Source organism: Pristiophorus japonicus, chromosome 13, assembly GCF_044704955.1.
Source record: "Pristiophorus japonicus isolate sPriJap1 chromosome 13, sPriJap1.hap1, whole genome shotgun sequence".
Taxonomy (NCBI): Eukaryota; Metazoa; Chordata; class Chondrichthyes; family Pristiophoridae; genus Pristiophorus; species Pristiophorus japonicus.
Window position 1 is genome coordinate 127,398,573 of NC_091989.1, and position 9,821 is coordinate 127,408,393.

At 51.7% G+C, this 9,821-nt stretch overlaps 1 long non-coding RNA gene across 1 annotated transcript; it reads left to right on the forward strand.

The window, feature by feature from the left end:
* Nucleotides 1-1,039: 1,039 nt before the first annotated feature.
* Nucleotides 1,040-2,204, forward strand: LOC139278280 (uncharacterized). The gene is made up of 3 exons (XR_011596231.1): nt 1,040-1,051; nt 1,218-1,372; nt 2,062-2,204. It is a non-coding gene; the product is annotated as an uncharacterized lncRNA (long non-coding RNA).
* Nucleotides 2,205-9,821: the final 7,617 nt, after the last annotated feature.

Below are 9,821 nucleotides of genomic sequence, written 5' to 3' on the forward strand. Positions count from 1 at the left end.
CTTGCTGCCCTCAATTACTTCAGTGAAATAGAATTAGAGCTTATAATTATAACTTAGAAATTGCTGTCAGTGTAAAGCATTATGCCAGTGGCACATTAGCAACAGGGGCAGTAATATCAGGAGTGCAGTCGTGTGCTCACCTACTATGGACCTGAAATTGATGATCTCCCGCTGCCGCCCATTTCTCGGCGGTATTCAGATGGTCTTTCATTTTTTACAGCCCGCTGCCGCTGAGATCCTCCAGTGCAAATTTCATGATGATGTAGTGGGCAACAGTGGGAGCAGACTTTAGCGGGCGATGGAGGCCAATAGACTCGGCAAAGTTTGAAGGCCGAGGCCTGCGCATGTGCGATTCATTTTTTTCTCTTGACATCGTTTGCTAGTCTGGTTGATGCTGCACATGGTCATCGTTGGGCCGGGCCGGCTGGCCGAAAGGACCCGGAGTGCGTCATTGGGCCTGGTGGGGGTGAGTTTGTGGGAACTTGCGGGAGTGGGGCGGGGGGGGGGGGGAAGAGAGGGTGGGGGATGGCCACAAGCGCAATTGTTTTTTTTTAATGCTCATTCATGATTTATTTTTTGACGTCCACGTCGTTTTTGGCGCAATTGGGGTCGGCTGAGCATTCGCGAAACCGCTTGGGAGGGACAGCGACTTCGAAATACAGAAAAGACAGTGAGAAGATTAGAGAGAGAGAGAGAAAACAGAAAGTACCGAAGAACGGACACAACAGGAAAAGTCAGAAAAAAAATTACTAATAAAGATTTATTCACGATCTTAAAGAAAATCATGAGCAAGAAGAAGACCCTGAGAAAAGTTAAAGATGGGCAGAGGTTGAGGGCACTATGGTTTACGGACAAAGAGCTGGAGGCACTTGTCTCTGCGATGGAGGCAATGTATCAGGACCTTACCAGGGATGGTCGTGGGAAGCCACCCCCGGTCCAGTGCCAGCTCATCTGGAAGGAAATTGGGGAGGCCATGTCCGCAGTGGGGACAATCGTAAGGAATGGAGACCAAAGTCACAAAAGGTGGAACAACATTGTAGCCACAGACAGAGTGAGTAATGATTTTCGTGATGCACTCCCTTACTACTTACAATGTAAATATAAATGGGATTAATGGAACATAAAACTAAGGACTAGTGTTTTGATGACTATTTGTGTGTGTGTGTCTGTGTGTCACAGTACAAATCGGTTAAAGATTGCTACTTCAATTTCTGCAGAAGAAATTGTCAACCAACGCCTCCGAGCAGTGGCGCACGGGAGGAGGCCCACCAAAGGTCCAGGACATGTGATTTTGAGCAGCGTGCCTTAGCCTTGGTACATGGGCACAACCGTGCAACCACCCACGGTGGTGCTGATCCCTTGCCACAGCATGGTAAGTTGCAGTCATGTAATGTCATCTCAAAATAATATAATGCACTGTGATGTTGGGGTCATGCAATGTAATGTCATGCATTTTAATGTATTGTCTGTCAGCCATATATAATGTAGTAATGCAGCAGTGGTGGTCCTTGAAGCACTGACCACACTCGATCAGCTTCGCTGGGCAGGCCACGTAGTTCGCATGCCAGATACGAGACTCCCGAAGCAAATGCTTTATGCGGAGCTCCTTCGTGGTAAACGAGCCAAAGGAGGACAGCGGAAATGTTATAAGAACACCCTCAAAGCCTCGCTGGTAAAGTGCGACATCACCACTGACACCTGGGAGACTCTGGCCGAAGACCGCCCGAGGTGGAGAAAGTGCATCCGGGAGGGCGTTGAGCTCTTCGAGTCTCAACACAAAGAACGTGAAGAGGTCAGGCGCAGGCAGCGGAAGGAGCGCATGGCAAACCAGCCCCACCCACCCCTTCCCTTGACGAATGTCTGTCCCACCTGTGACAGGGTCTGTGGCTCTCATATCGGACTGTTCAGCCATGAAAGAACTCACTTTGGGAATGGAAGCAAGTCTTCCTCGATTGCAAGGGACTGCCTATGATGATGATGGTCCATGAAATAAGATTGTGCTACGTGATGATACTCATGTCACCCTGACCCCTCCCCTGAAATGTTGTTTTGTACTTGCAGATGCTGATTTGGATGACACCATCTCGACCTCCGGCATTCAACCAGCAATTGCCTCGACCTCTGGCACCCAAAACCCCACTGCCTCGCCCTCCGGCATCCATCGAGCCGCCACCTTGACTCCCGCCAGAGCCTCCGCCTCAACCTCCGCCTCCTTCATGGAGATCTGGGTGAATGAGCAAGACGAAGAGGAAGAAGAGAACCGTGAAGGGGAACTGGTTAAACCAGTTGAGGTGGAGGAGTGGCGGGGAGGGGGGAGCGGTGGGGGGTGGGGGGGGAAGAGGAGGAGAAACAGGCCATTCAAGTAACCTCTGGGTCTGCACCTGCGGGCAATTCCTTGTCGGCATCGGTATTTTTTGCGTTCCCCGACTCTTCCGAACTATTAGGACCAAACAATGTCCAGCAATACACCCCTCAAGCCGCTAGGCTGCATCCATGGAGCGTTGCTGCAGCAAAGAAGGAATGCTGCAAGATAGGCAGGACATGGTCAGATTGTCTAGGATGAGCATCGACATAGGTCACGAGTTCCTCCAGGCCATGGCTGCGATAGCTGCGAACATTGTGGCACTTTCAGCTCGACATGATGAGAACATGTCGAGGTTGATTGCCGCGTTGGAGCGAACCACCCAATCCATTGATGCACAACATCTTGATGCCAACGTGGGGAGGGCCAGGCCTAGGGGTAGGGGAAATGGGACAAATAGAGGAGGGGGGAGTAAGGATAAGGGGAGGAAAGCTAGGCGGTGGGAGTGGTCAGAGCTAGAGGGCTGGGTGTTGGTTGATGTTTTGCTGTTCTTGTTGTTTTATATGTTATTTGATTACCATTTTTTATTACTGTTAATTGTAAATTGTTCAAAATACTTTATTAAGTTTTACATTTTTCACATTTTTGAAAGTTTTCAAAGTTTTCCAAGTTTTAATGTTCTAAAATTTTGTATAAATCTTATGAATGAATTTAACCACTCTTGTGCAGTGTCTAACTTTTAGAAAATGAAAGGTAACAGTCATGAGGATTCCATGCAGTGGGCAGACAAAGCTGGGGTGGGGGGGTGTGGGGCTGCCCTGCCTGCCCTGCTTAAGATCAGGTAAGACTTTACTTTTCAGGACGGGCAATAAATGGTTCTTAGTGATCAAATTTGCGTTTTGGGTCCATGGGCAGTAATTGGGCAGTAATTGATTTTTTTTGATGAAACTTGTATTTCTGGGCGATAAGTGTGCGGAAGGATGATGAATTTTGGGCCCTATAGTTTTCCCAACCCTAACACTACTGAAAGATAAAAACCAAATGTGAATGCTAATGCACTCAAATCTTGCAATCTACTAATTAAGAAGTTGGGAAGGTATTAAAGTGCATGAGGGTTCACAGTATATTGCTTTAGGAATGATCACAGATGTAATGCATTCATTACCCACAGATCATAGAATTATAGAATTTTAAAGCACAGAATGAGGCTATTCGGCCCATTGTGCCTGTGTTGGCTATCCAATAGGTCCCACTTCCTTGTTCTTTCCCCATTGCCGTGCAATTTTCTTCCCTTCAATTATTTATCCTGTTAAGTAGATATGAGACTTTGGGCTCAATTTTCCCCAAGCCCGTTTTCTGGCATATTGCCAGAGTTACGCCCGTTTTTCCAGGCCAAAAATGTGACAGAAATATTTGCCAAAGTTTCCCCAATGTATAATTTGAATTTGGCGCCTCGCAGCGTGTTCAGTTGCCTTGGGGGCGGAGCCTGCTCTCTGCGCCAAAAAACGATGCCGCACCTTCTGCGCATGCTTTTGTTTTTGACGTCATTCCAATGGACGCGCATGCTCAGTACAGCTCGGATTTGGCAATCGGCCATTTTTAAAGAGCCAGTTGTGTGTGTGAGAAGGAGTGCTGTGAGAGCGTTGGAAAAATCGCAGCTGCAGCAATACAAGATGTAACGCGGTGCAAGGACCAAGAATTTCTTACAGGAAGAAGTGGAGGCACTAGTTACAGTGATTGAGAACAGATGGCAGGAGCTGGACACCAGCAGAGGTCACATAAAAGTTCCACCAAAAGAAATGAAGAAGCGCTGGAACGCAGAAGATTACTGCACAGTGGTGAACACCATGAGATCTGGAGGCCAGTGTAAAAAGAAATGGCAGGACCTTGGTCAAGTAGTTAGTGTAAGTAATATTTTCATTTATTCAATGCAATTTTAAATGTGACTAGCTGTATATGTCCCACCCAGCAGAAAGACATCCTCTCTAAAAAATTAGATTCTCATCTTTGCAGAGGAAGGTGGCCCACAACAAAAGGAAAAGAACTCGAACAGGGGGAGGCCCGGCAAATCTGCACCCAGTGACACCCTTGGAAGAGAGGGTCGCTGCTTTGATGGGTCCTGCCTGGAAAAAAGCAACCACCACTGCACAAGCTGGGCCCACACTCGAGGGAGAGGGTCAGTCGTACAAATTCATCGTGGCCCTTCAAATCAACCGGCTACCTGGCCTGCGATGTGTGACCCATCCTGCCCCCTCCTCTGCTGCTAACCATTTGTCTGTTCTGCTATATTTTGCAGAACTTGAGGCCAACCCTGACAATGCAGAAGAAGGTTCAGACGCAGATGAGCCTGAAGAGGAGAACATCTTCCAATCCATCCATGGAGGTGAGGGGGAGGGGATGGAGCTGGATGAAGCTCCCACTGTTGTACTGACTTTGGAGGAGGTGCCGCTCATGGTGGTGACAGCCCCTTCTGTGACTAGTGGTTTGAGTGTTGGTAGGACATTCTATGGTTTCACATCTTCCGAGGTTGCAGGTCCTAGTGGTGGGGTGCAGCGAGGCACACCCGGGACCTCACCTTCCGAGGTTGCGGGTCCCAGTGGTGTAGTGCAGCGAGGCACACCCAGAACCCCACTGTCCCAGTGTTGGGGTGCAAGCCATACCCATGAGAAAGAGGGAAAGGAGAGCTCGACCACGCTCTCCTGAGGTGCAGGATCTAACAGATGTGGTTCAGATGATATCATTGAGTGCGGAGAGCATTGACCTTACCCGATCACTCCTGGATACCATCAGTGGGGTGAGTGATGAGATAACGGGACTGTCAGGAGAAGTAACAACACTCTCACAAGAAATGGGAACGATATCCGTGACTATCAGTGAGGGAATAATGGCCATGAGGAAGGGAATGTCAGAATGTAGTGCAAACCATGTCACTGACCATGAGGGAGGGAATGTTACAGGTCATTGAGGCACTGTCAGGGCACATGAGGGACGTCATGTAGGAGTTAGCTGCTGCAATAAGGGAACACGCCCAGACCCCGCGTCCATTGACAGAATCAACTGTCACTCCCACTCCAATCCCCACACTAGTTTCTGAAGAGCCCAAAGCCGGGCCCTCCAACTTGCCCCCTGATGCTGATGCCCCCCCCCACCACCCTCAAGAGGTGCGAGGTACCAGAGATGTTAGAAAGAATAAGCTTGGTATCAAGCCCAAAATTGCTGCGCCACTGTCTGTGGGCAGGGATGGTGGACAATTCAAGACCAAGCGCAGCGATCGGTCTTAGAATAAGGAAGATGAGAGATGGGTGCAGCTTTTCTTTGTTGTTGCTGTTGTTGTTACTGTTGTAACTGTTCTCAAATTAAACGTTTTTGTAAGTTATTTACATTTACAAGTTTATAAGTGATCTTAAAGAGTGATCTTAAAGTAAAGTTTGATACAAGAATAATTTTATTAAAGTTAAGGTATTGTAAATTTTTGAATAAAATATATTTTACATTAAAACTGAATCATGTTCCATTAACACAACACAACATTACGGAACAGTTCCAAACAGTAAACATGTCCATATGGAAGGCATTGTCAGTGTTGTCCCCATACTTAAATTTAACCTTTGAAAGAAACTCAAAATGTCAGGAAAGCAGGCAGCACAGGTTTGCAGTTGTCTCTCTCCAGTCTGTATGGATGGACCACACCCAAAAGTCTTGTGACTTCTCTCTCTCCCTCCCCCTCCCCGGGCTCCAAGCCTTCCAATCAGCACCTCTCTCCTCTCCTCCCACGCACCCCCCCCAGCCTTTACTAATTGTAGTCTTGTGACTTCTCTCTCTCCCTCCCCCTCCCCGGGCTCCAAGCTTTCCAATCAGCACCTTGCTTGCTCTCTCTATCTCCACCCCCCCGCCCCGTCCCCCCAAAGCTTGTTTTGTAGCTGAGCCCCGAGTCTCTGTATGTGGCCGCGAGGCCGATTCTGCCGGCCAGTCCTACGACCCTCCAGCCCTGCTGGTGGTGTGTGAGCGAGTAAAAAAAGAGAAAACTTCTGAAATCCAACAAATTTACACTTCTACAATGACAGATAAAAAAAAGTTTATTATTGATTTTAACAGTATTCTTGACTCCCTCCAAAATCTTCGATTGAAAAACAATGCGTCTTTCAGCGCAGATGTGTGAATGTGCGCTGGTTTGCTTAACTCATCAGAAGGTTTTTCGGGAGTGGCCAGATACGCCAACGTAAGAGAAAAAACTGTTGGCCAAACTGCGAACAATTGAAAAAACCGGTGCAGACATGAGGGAACGCCCCTCGCATGACGTAAAAAAAAACTGGCCTAAGAAAATCGTAACTAAGTCAGTTACGCTGGCGCAGATCGCAGAAAAAAAAATATGCCAGAAAAAAACGGCATGCGCCAAAAAAACGACACAAATGACCGGGGAAAATTGAGCCCATAATTTCCACTTTCTAGCTTACTGGTCGCTACAGGGACTGCAGTAGCACTGCGCTTGATACAAAAGGACCGTAAGAGCAGGAAAGGGGCGCAATTAATGTCAAATGGCATACGTGGCACATCATGCTTCGCCACTACACTGCGAGTCCCCCATGACAGGTACTTCTATCTGATGGCATTAGAGATGTGCCTACAGATGCAGAGGTTGAGCAACATCGAAAGAGCTGTCCTTTACAAAGGTGGGCATGTAACATCCATACATGACCACCTGCAGTCATCAAAGTAACAACAACAATAACAACAACAACGTAGTAAAACATCCCGAAACACTTCACAAGAGTCTTGTAAAATAAAATTTGACACCAAGCCACATGAGGAGAAATTAGGGCAGATGACCAAAAGCTTGGTCAAAGAGGTAGGTTTTAAGGAGTGTCTTAAAGGAGGGTAAAGAGGTAGAGAGGTGGAGAGGTTTAGGGAGGGAATTCCAGAGCTTAGGCCTAGGCAACAGAAGGTACGGCCACCAATGGTTGAGCGATTAAAATTAGCGATGCTCAAGAACCAGAATTAGAATTAGAGCAGTGCAAATATCTCGCGGCGGGTGGGGGGTGGGGAGGGGGGGGTTGTGGGGTTCATCATAAGCAGTCCCTCAGGGGCGAGGATGACTTTCTTCCACACTAAAACTGAGTACTCAGGTGACTGATATACTCATTTTAAATGGTGGAAGATGCCTGTGCATGAATTCTTTAAACGTGGAGTGGCTGTTGCACATCAGCCACCTCACAGGCTTGACAGAGCAAGGTCTTGGTCCAGTATCAACGGGATCCAAGACAACTGGAGACCAGGCTCCGCTGCATGTGCCAATACATCCACACAAACTCAAACATACTCCCACTGTCCTCCTTCCTTCCTCCTTCTCACAGGACCTCGCTCTACATGGAATTCATAGTACGCAACGTGAGCCTCACAGCCTCGCTATTGGCCCGTGCTGCGCCTTCCCTTGGTCTTGTCCACGCTGCTCCCTCTCTGGACTCCGACCTCTCCGCTCCTCTGTGTCTCATCCATTCTCTTCTCTCCGCTTCTGATCTCCGGACCTCGCCCATCCCGACCTCCGGACTTCTTCGCTTCTGATCTCTGGACCTCACTCGTCCCGACCTCCGAACCTCGCCTGTCCCGACTTCCAGACCTCGTCGGTCCCGACCTTCGCTTCTCGTCGGTCCCGACCTCCGCTCCTCACCCCTTCTGGCCTCCAGTCCTCGCCGCTTCTGACCTCTGCTCCTCCCCAATTCCGACCTCCGCTCCTCACCCCTTCTGGCCTCCAGTCCTCGCCGCTTCTGACCTCTGCTCCTCCCCAATTCCGATCTCCGCTCCTCGCCCATTCCGATCTCCGCTCCTCGCCCATTCCGATCTCCGCTCCTCGCCCATTCCGACCTCCGCTCCTCACCGCTTCCACCCTCCGCTCCTCGCCCATTCCGATCTCCGCTCCTCGCCCATTCTGATCTCCGCTCCTCGCCATTCCGATCTCCGCTCCTCGCCCATTCCGATCTCAGCTCCTCGCCCATTCCGATCTCCGCTCCTCGCCGCTTCTGACCTCCGCTCCTCGCCGCTTCCGCCTTCCGCTCCTCGCCACTTCCGACCTCCGCTCCTCGCCCATTCCGACCTCCGCTCCTCACTGCTTCCACCCTCCGCTCCTCGCCCATTCTGATCTCCGCTCCTCGCCATTCCGACCTCCGCTCCTCGCCCATTCCGATCTCAGCTCCTCGCCCATTCCGATCTCCGCTCCTCGCCGCTTCTGACCTCCGCTCCTCGCCGCTTCCGCCCTCCGCTCCTCGCCCATTCTGATCTCCGCTCCTCGCCATTCCGATCTCCGCTCCTCGCCATTCCGATCTCCGCTCCTCGCCCATTCTGATCTCCGCTCCTCGCCATTCCGATCTCCGCTCCTCGCCCATTCTGATCTCCGCTCCTCGCCATTCCGATCTCCGCTCCTCGCCCATTCCGATCTCAGCTCCTCGCCCATTCCGATCTCCGCTCCTCGCCGCTTCTGACCTCCGCTCCTCGCCGCTTCCGCCCTCCGCTCCTCGCCCATTCTGATCTCCGCTCCTCGCCATTCCGATCTCCGCTCCTCGCCCATTCTGATCTCCGCTCCTCGCCATTCCGATCTCCGCTCCTCGCCCATTCCGATCTCCGCTCCTCGCCCATTCCGACCTCCGCTCCTCGCCGCTTCCGCCCTCCGCTCCTCGCCGCTTCCGACCTCCGCTCCTCGCCGCTTCCGACCTCCGCTCCTCGCCCCATTCCGACCTCCGCTCCTCACCGCTTCCGACCTCCGCTCCTCGCCCATTCCGACCTCCGCTCCTCGCCGCTTCCGACCACTGCTCCTCGCCCATTCCGATCTCCGCTCCTCGCCCATTCCGATCTCCGCTCCTCGCCCATTCCGATCTCCGCTCCTCGCCCATTCTGATCTCCGCTCCTCGCAATTCCGATCTCCGCTCCTCGCCCATTCCGATCTCCGCTCCTCGCCCATTCCGATCTCCGCTCCTCGCCCATTCCGATCTCCGCTCCTCGCCCATTCTGATCTCCGCTCCTCGCAATTCCGATCTCCGCTCCTCGCCCATTCTGATCTCCGCTCCTCGCCGCTTCCGACCTCCGCTCCTCACCGCTTCCGACCTCCGCTCCTCGCCCATTCCGACCTCCGCTCCTCACCGCTTCCGACCTCCGCTCCTCGCCCATTCCGATCTCCGCTCCTCGCCCATTCCGATCTCCGCTCCTCGCCCATTCCGATCTCCGCTCCTCGCCCATTCCGATCTCCGCTCCTCGCCCATTCTGATCTCCGCTCCTCGCCCATTCCGATCTCCGCTCCTCGCCCATTCCGACCTCCGCTCCTCGCCCATTCCGATCTCCGCTCCTCGCCCATTCTGACCTCCGCTCCTCGCCCATTCCGACCTCCGCTCCTCTCCCATTCCGACCTCCGCTCCTCGCCCATTCCGACCTCCGCTCCTCGCCCATTCTGACCTCCGCTCCTCGCCCATTCTGACCTCCGCTCCTCGCCCATTCCGACCTCCGCTCCTCCCCCATTCCGACCTCCGCTCCTCGC